The sequence below is a fragment of the Bactrocera oleae genome, unplaced genomic scaffold (genome assembly GCF_042242935.1).
Source record: "Bactrocera oleae isolate idBacOlea1 unplaced genomic scaffold, idBacOlea1 ctg00000009.1, whole genome shotgun sequence".
NCBI classification, from domain to species: domain Eukaryota; kingdom Metazoa; phylum Arthropoda; class Insecta; order Diptera; family Tephritidae; genus Bactrocera; species Bactrocera oleae.
The window spans coordinates 40001-47500 of NW_027212752.1; the positions used below are offsets into that span (position 1 = coordinate 40001).

Consider the following 7500-nt stretch of genomic DNA (forward strand, 5'->3'; position numbering starts at 1 on the left):
ATTTGAACGCATAAAACTTTGTTTTCAATATTTATTGAAAATAAGGTAAAGTTGGGATTGTTATCAAACGACTATCATTTAATATACCAAAGTAATAAAGTAATTGAATTAAAATCATATTATACAATATGGTATAATAGTATATCAAGTGTTTTAATAACATGAAAATAAAAATGTTAACCAAAATACTTTGCGTGCAATATTAAATGAAGAAGTAGTGAATTTTCATATAAGTATTAAATGTATAAAGTCTATGAAGTAATAAATTTTCATATAAGTATTAAATGTATAAAGTCTATGAAGTAATAAATTTTCATATAAGTATTAATTGTATAAAGTCTATGAAGTAATAAATTTTCATATAAGTATTAATTGTATAAAGTCTATGCAGTAATAAATTTTCATATAAGTAGTAAATATATAAAGTCTATGAAGTAATAAATTTTCATATAAGTATTAAATGTATAAAGTCTATGAAGTAATAAATTTTCATATAAGTATTAATTGTATAAAGTCTATGAAGTAATAAATTTTCATATAAGTAGTAAATATATAAAGTCTATGAAGTAATAAATTTTCATATAAGTATTAATTGCATAAAGTCTATGAAGTAATAAATTTTCATATAAGTACTAAATGTATAAAGTCTATGAAGTAATAAATTTTCATATAAGTAGTAAATATATAAAGTCTATGAAGTAATAAATTTTCATATAAGTATTAATTGTATAAAGTCTATGAAGTAATAAATTTTCATATAAGTATTAATTGTATAAAGTCTATGAAGTAATAAATTTTCATATAAGTATTAATTGTATAAAGTCTATGAAGTAATAAATTTTCATATAAGTATTAATTGTATAAAGTCTATGAAGTAATAAATTTTCATATAAGTACTAAATGTATAAAGTCTATGAAGTAATAAATTTTCATATAAGTAGTAAATATATAAAGTCTATGAAGTAATAAATTTTCATATAAGTATTAAATGTATAAAGTCTATGAAGTAATGAATTTTCATATAAGTATTAATTGTATAAAGTCTATGAAGTAATAAATTTTCATATAAGTATTAATTGTATAAAGTCTATGAAGTAATAAATTTTCATATAACTATTAATTGTATAAAGTCTATGAAGTAATAAATTTTCATATAAGTATTAATTGTATAAAGTCTATGAAGTAATAAATTTTCATATAAGTATTAAATGTATAAAGTCTATGAAGTAATAAATTTTCATATAAGTATTAATTGTATAAAGTCTATGAAGTAATAAATTTTCATATAAGTATTAATTGTATAAAGTCTATGAAGTAATAAATTTTCATATAAGTAGTAAATATATAAAGTCTATGAAGTAATAAATTTTCATATAAGTATTAAATGTATAAAGTCTATGAAGTAATAAATTTTCATATAAGTATTAATTGTATAAAGTCTATGAAGTAATAAATTTTCATATAAGTATTAATTGTATAAAGTCTATGAAGTAATAAATTTTCATATAAGTATTAATTGTATAAAGTCTATGAAGTAATAAATTTTCATATAAGTACTAAATGTATAAAGTCTATGAAGTAATAAATTTTCATATAAGTAGTAAATATATAAAGTCTATGAAGTAATAAATTTTCATATAAGTATTAATTGTATAAAGTCTATGAAGTAATAAATTTTCATATAAGTATTAATTGTATAAAGTCTATGAAGTAATAAATTTTCATATAAGTACTAAATGTATAAAGTCTATGAAGTAATAAATTTTCATATAAGTAGTAAATATATAAAGTCTATGAAGTAATAAATTTTCATATAAGTATTAAATGTATAAAGTCTATGAAGTAAAATATAAAGTCTATGAAGTAATAAATTTTTATATAAGTATAAAAAATATAAAGTCTATGAAGTAATGAATTTTCATATAAGTATTAAATGTATAAAGTCTATGAAGTAATAAATTTTCATATAAGTATTAATTGTATAAAGTCTATGAAGTAATAAATTTTCATATAAGTATTAATTGTATAAAGTCTATGAAGTAATAAATTTTCATATAAGTATTAATTGTATAAAGTCTATGAAGTAATAAATTTTCATATAAGTATTAATTGTATAAAGTCTATGAAGTAATAAATTTTCATATAAGTATTAATTGTATAAAGTCTATGAAGTAATAAATTTTCATATAAGTATTAATTGTATAAAGTCTATGAAGTAATAAATTTTCATATAAGTATTAATTGTATAAAGTCTATGAAGTAATAAATTTTCATATAAGTATTAATTGTATAAAGTCTATGAAGTAATAAATTTTCATATAAGTATTAATTGTATAAAGTCTATGAAGTAATGAATTTTCATATAAGTATTAAATGTATAAAGTCTATGAAGTAATAAATTTTCATATAAGTATTAATTGTATAAAGTCTATGAAGTAATAAATTTTCATATAAGTATTAATTGTATAAAGTCTATGAAGTAATAAATTTTCATATAAGTATTAATTGTATAAAGTCTATGAAGTAATAAATTTTCATATAAGTAGTAAATATATAAAGTCTATGAAGTAATAAATTTTCATATGAGTATTAAATGTATAAAGTCTATGAAGTAAAATATAAAGTCTATGAAGTAATAAATTTTTATATAAGTATAAAAAATATAAAGTCTATGAAGTAATGAATTTTCATATAAGTATTAAATGTATAAAGTCTATGAAGTAATAAATTTTCATATAAGTATTAAATGTATAAAGTCTATGAAGTAATAAATTTTCATATAAGTATTAAATATGAAGTCATACAAGTTAAAAATTAAAAAAAAAAATCGATTGTAAAAATACTTTTGATGTTATTAGTTGTATTATGACCATGACGATATTTGAAAATGATATAAATTACCCACGTATATATGAGTTTTTAAATTTTAAATAGGTTAAAAGAATTTTTCCATATATTTTCGGGTTGGTAACGTCAACATGGGAGAGAACATTTATAACAAATTTGCACAAATCTGCTCAAATTGACATATACTGAAATAGTACTTATATGAAAATTTATTGCTTCATAGACTTTATACATTTAGTACTTATATGAAAATTTTTTACTGCTAGGAAATGTATTATACTTTTATATATTTGAATTCCTTATGTTAGTTTATTAGTAAGAAATTGTTTTTAAATACTTATAAGTATGAATATTACTATACTTATATGATTTATGTATTTAGTACTTGTATGAAAATTTTCATACTTGTATGACTTTATTTACTTAGTATTTATATGGAAATATTTTTTACTTTATATGTATTTTTAAGTAAATATGAAAATGAAAGTTGATTTTGTGTGCCTTTTTATTCCTGGTTTTTATACAGTTAGTTTAAATAGAAATAGATTTTGTTTTATACAAAACTCTATATTCTGTACTAACATATTGTATATAATGAGCGTTTTTTATTCCTGGTTTTTATACAGTTAGTTTAAATAGAAATAGATTTTGTTTTATACAAAATTCTATATTCTGTACTAACATATTGTATATAATGAGCGTTTTTTATTCCTGGTTTTTATACAGTTAGTTTAAATAGAAATAGATTTTGTTTTATACAAAACTCTATATTCTGTACTAACATATTGTATATAATGAGCGTTTTTTATTCCTGGTTTTTATACAGTTAGTTTAAATAGAAATAGATTTTGTTTTATACAAAACTCTATATTCTGTACTAACATATTGTATATAATAGCGTTTTTTATTCCTGGTTTTTATACAGTTAGTTTAAATAGAAATAGATTTTGTTTTATACAAAACTCTATATTCTGTACTAACATATTGTATATAATGAGCGTTTTTTATTCCTGGTTTCCTACAGTTAGTTTAAATAGAAATAGATTTTGTTTTATACAAAAACATAAAAAATCTATTATTCTATACTAACATATTGTAGAAATAAATATTAAACAATATTTTAGTTTTATTTGTGAGCTATTCTAATATTTACTCATAAAATATATGTGTAAAAGGATGGTTTTTAAATAAAATAAAATATTAATGTGTTGCACCCGAAAATACTTTTTATCATATATTTATTATTGAAATAAATATAATAGAATTTGAAATTATTAATTTCAAATCAAGAAAAAAATGTATATACTCTTAAAAAAAGGTATATATATTACTATATGCATTGAAATAAAGTAAAATGTATAGAATGATATTATTTGAAAATTTTGCCAATATAAGAAGAAATATCGTTCTTACATAATAATTAAATAATAATATGTATAGAGAACGAAAATTCTTTTCACGATACCAAAACAAAAATTAAAAAAATCCATTACAAAATCACACAATAGAAATGAAATATAATGAAAAAAAATATAATAAAGAAAGAAACATAGAAAAATTGTTGTGTATATTGTAAATGTTTTTATGTTTTGTGTATTTGTGTATAATTTTCAAATAAGAAAATATCATTTTAAACTTTTATATAATATAAAAAATATTATATAAAAAAGAAATATATATTATTCTGGTTGATCCTGCCAGTAGTTATATGCTTGTCTCAAAGATTAAGCCATGCATGTCTAAGTACAAACAAATTAAAAGTGAAACCGCAAAAGGCTCATTATATCAGTTATGGTTCCATAGATCGTTAACAGTTACTTGGATAACTGTGGTAATTCTAGAGCTAATACATGCAAAATAAACACGGACCTTTTGGAACGTGTGCTTTTATTAGGCTAAAACCAAGCGATTATTCGATCGTTATATTGGTTGAACTCTAGATAACTTGCAGATCGTATGGTCTCGTACCGACGACAGATCTTTCAAATGTCTGCCCTATCAACTTTTGATGGTAGTATCTAGGACTACCATGGTTGCAACGGGTAACGGGGAATCAGGGTTCGATTCCGGAGAGGGAGCCTGAGAAACGGCTACCACATCTAAGGAAGGCAGCAGGCGCGTAAATTACCCACTCCCAGTTCGGGGAGGTAGTGACGAAAAATAACAATACAGGACTCATATCCGAGGCCCTGTAATTGGAATGAGTACACTTTAAATCCTTTAACAAGGACCTATTGGAGGGCAAGTCTGGTGCCAGCAGCCGCGGTAATTCCAGCTCCAATAGCGTATATTAAAGTTGTTGCGGTTAAAACGTTCGTAGTTGAATTTGTGCTTCATACGGGTAGTACAACTATAATTGTGGTATGTACATTACCTTATGTATGTAAGCGTATTACCGGTGGAGTTCTTATATATAATTAATACAATGTATTTTTTATATATTCCTCCTATTTAAACCTGCTTCAGTGCTCTTCATCGAGTGTTGTTGTGGGCCGGTACAATTACTTTGAACAAATTAGAGTGCTTAAAGCAGGCTCCAAATGCCTGAATATTTTGTGCATGGAATAATGAAATAAGACCTCTGTTCTACTTTCATTGGTTTTTAGATCAAGAGGTAATGATTAATAGAAGCAGTTTGGGGGCATTAGTATTACGACGCGAGAGGTGAAATTCTTGGACCGTCGTAAGACTAACTTAAGCGAAAGCATTTGCCAAAGATGTTTTCATTAATCAAGAACGAAAGTTAGAGGTTCGAAGGCGATCAGATACCGCCCTAGTTCTAACCATAAACGATGCCAGCTAGCAATTGGGTGTAGCTACTACTATGGCTCTCTCAGTCGCTTCCCGGGAAACCAAAGCTTTTGGGCTCCGGGGGAAGTATGGTTGCAAAGCTGAAACTTAAAGGAATTGACGGAAGGGCACCACCAGGAGTGGAGCCTGCGGCTTAATTTGACTCAACACGGGAAAACTTACCAGGTCCGAACATAAGCGTGTAAGACAGATTGATAGCTCTTTCTCGAATCTATGGGTGGTGGTGCATGGCCGTTCTTAGTTCGTGGAGTGATTTGTCTGGTTAATTCCGATAACGAACGAGACTCAAATATATTAAATAGATGCTTTCAGGATTATGGTGTTGAAGCTTATATAGCCTTCATTCATGCGTTCATCTTGAATGTACAAGTGTTTGAATGTGTTTATATAAGTGGAGTCGTACCTGTTGGTTTGTCCCATTATAAGGACACTAGCTTCTTAAATGGACAAATTGCGTCTAGCAGTAACGAGATTGAGCAATAACAGGTCTGTGATGCCCTTAGATGTCCTGGGCTGCACGCGCGCTACAATGAAAGTATCAACGTGTATTTCCTAGACCGAGAGGTCCGGGTAAACCGCTGAACCACTTTCATGCTTGGGATTGTGAACTGAAACTGTTCACATGAACTTGGAATTCCCAGTAAGTGTGAGTCATTAACTCGCATTGATTACGTCCCTGCCCTTTGTACACACCGCCCGTCGCTACTACCGATTGAATTATTTAGTGAGGTCTCCGGACGTGATCACTGTGACGCCTTGTGTTTCACGGTTGTTTCGCAAAAGTTGACCGAACTTGATTATTTAGAGGAAGTAAAAGTCGTAACAAGGTTTCCGTAGGTGAACCTGCGGAAGGATCATTATTGTGTTCCTATCCGAAAAGAAAAAAAAAATAATTATATAAAAACAAAATAAAAAAAAAGAATAAAAAAGAAAAAAAAGTTTTCTTTTTGTTCTTTTCATTCAAAATGTTTTGAATTATACAATGTTTTGAATGTTTTTCTGTTTTTTTTTTTTTTTTTTAACTCCTTGTAATGCATTATGACAATATATATTATATTGTGAACTTCGCATACATTGTATTTGAACGCAATAAAAAAACCTTTAAACATATAGCTGTACTTATTATTTATATAGAAAATAATATTTAATTGTGATATTTATATAAAATATTATAAATGATAAGTTAACTTGTTCACATTAACGTGTGTAATACCTTTTTTTTATGGTATTTTCTATTTGTGATTAAAAACATGTTGAAAAATTTAAAAAAAGAAAACGCACAAATAGAGAAGAAAATAATATATAAAAGGTATTACTGTTTTTGTTGACCTAAGACATGCGCAGCTGCAAATGTTTGGGTTTAAAATTACAATTTATTGAAAGATGTTTTAAACTTATGTATTAAAAATTTATTATTGATTAATTATTAATACTTTCAATAAATTAAAATTCTTTGACTTTGAATTAAAAAAATACAAAAAAATTATCACTCTAAGCGGTGGATCACTCGGCTCATGGGTCGATGAAGAACGCAGCAAACTGTGCGTCATCGTGTGAACTGCAGGACACATGAACATCGACATTTTGAACGCATATTGCGGTCCATGCTGTTATGTACTTTAATTAATTTTAAAGTGCTGCTTGGACTACATATGGTTGAGGGTTGTAAGACTATGCTAAATTAGTTGCTTATTCTTTTAGTCAATTAATAGAATTTAAGCATATGGCATATTATTGGATTGTATTTTTCAATCCATAATATTAATAGCATAAAAAGAAATATAGAAAATATATTCTTGAATACCTCATATTTGAACGAAAATTTATGATAAATGAGAATCT

General features: G+C 25.1%; 2 non-coding genes across 2 annotated transcripts; both read left to right on the plus strand.

The window, feature by feature from the left end:
* The first annotated feature begins 4528 nt into the window (after positions 1-4528).
* Positions 4529-6518, plus strand: LOC138858339 (small subunit ribosomal RNA). The gene has a single exon (XR_011397473.1). It is a non-coding gene; the product is annotated as a small subunit ribosomal RNA (ribosomal RNA).
* A 627-nt stretch (positions 6519-7145) lies between these two features.
* LOC138858502 (5.8S ribosomal RNA) lies at positions 7146-7324 on the plus strand. Its single transcript, XR_011397601.1, has one exon. It is a non-coding gene; the product is annotated as a 5.8S ribosomal RNA (ribosomal RNA).
* The last annotated feature ends 176 nt before the right edge of the window (positions 7325-7500 follow it).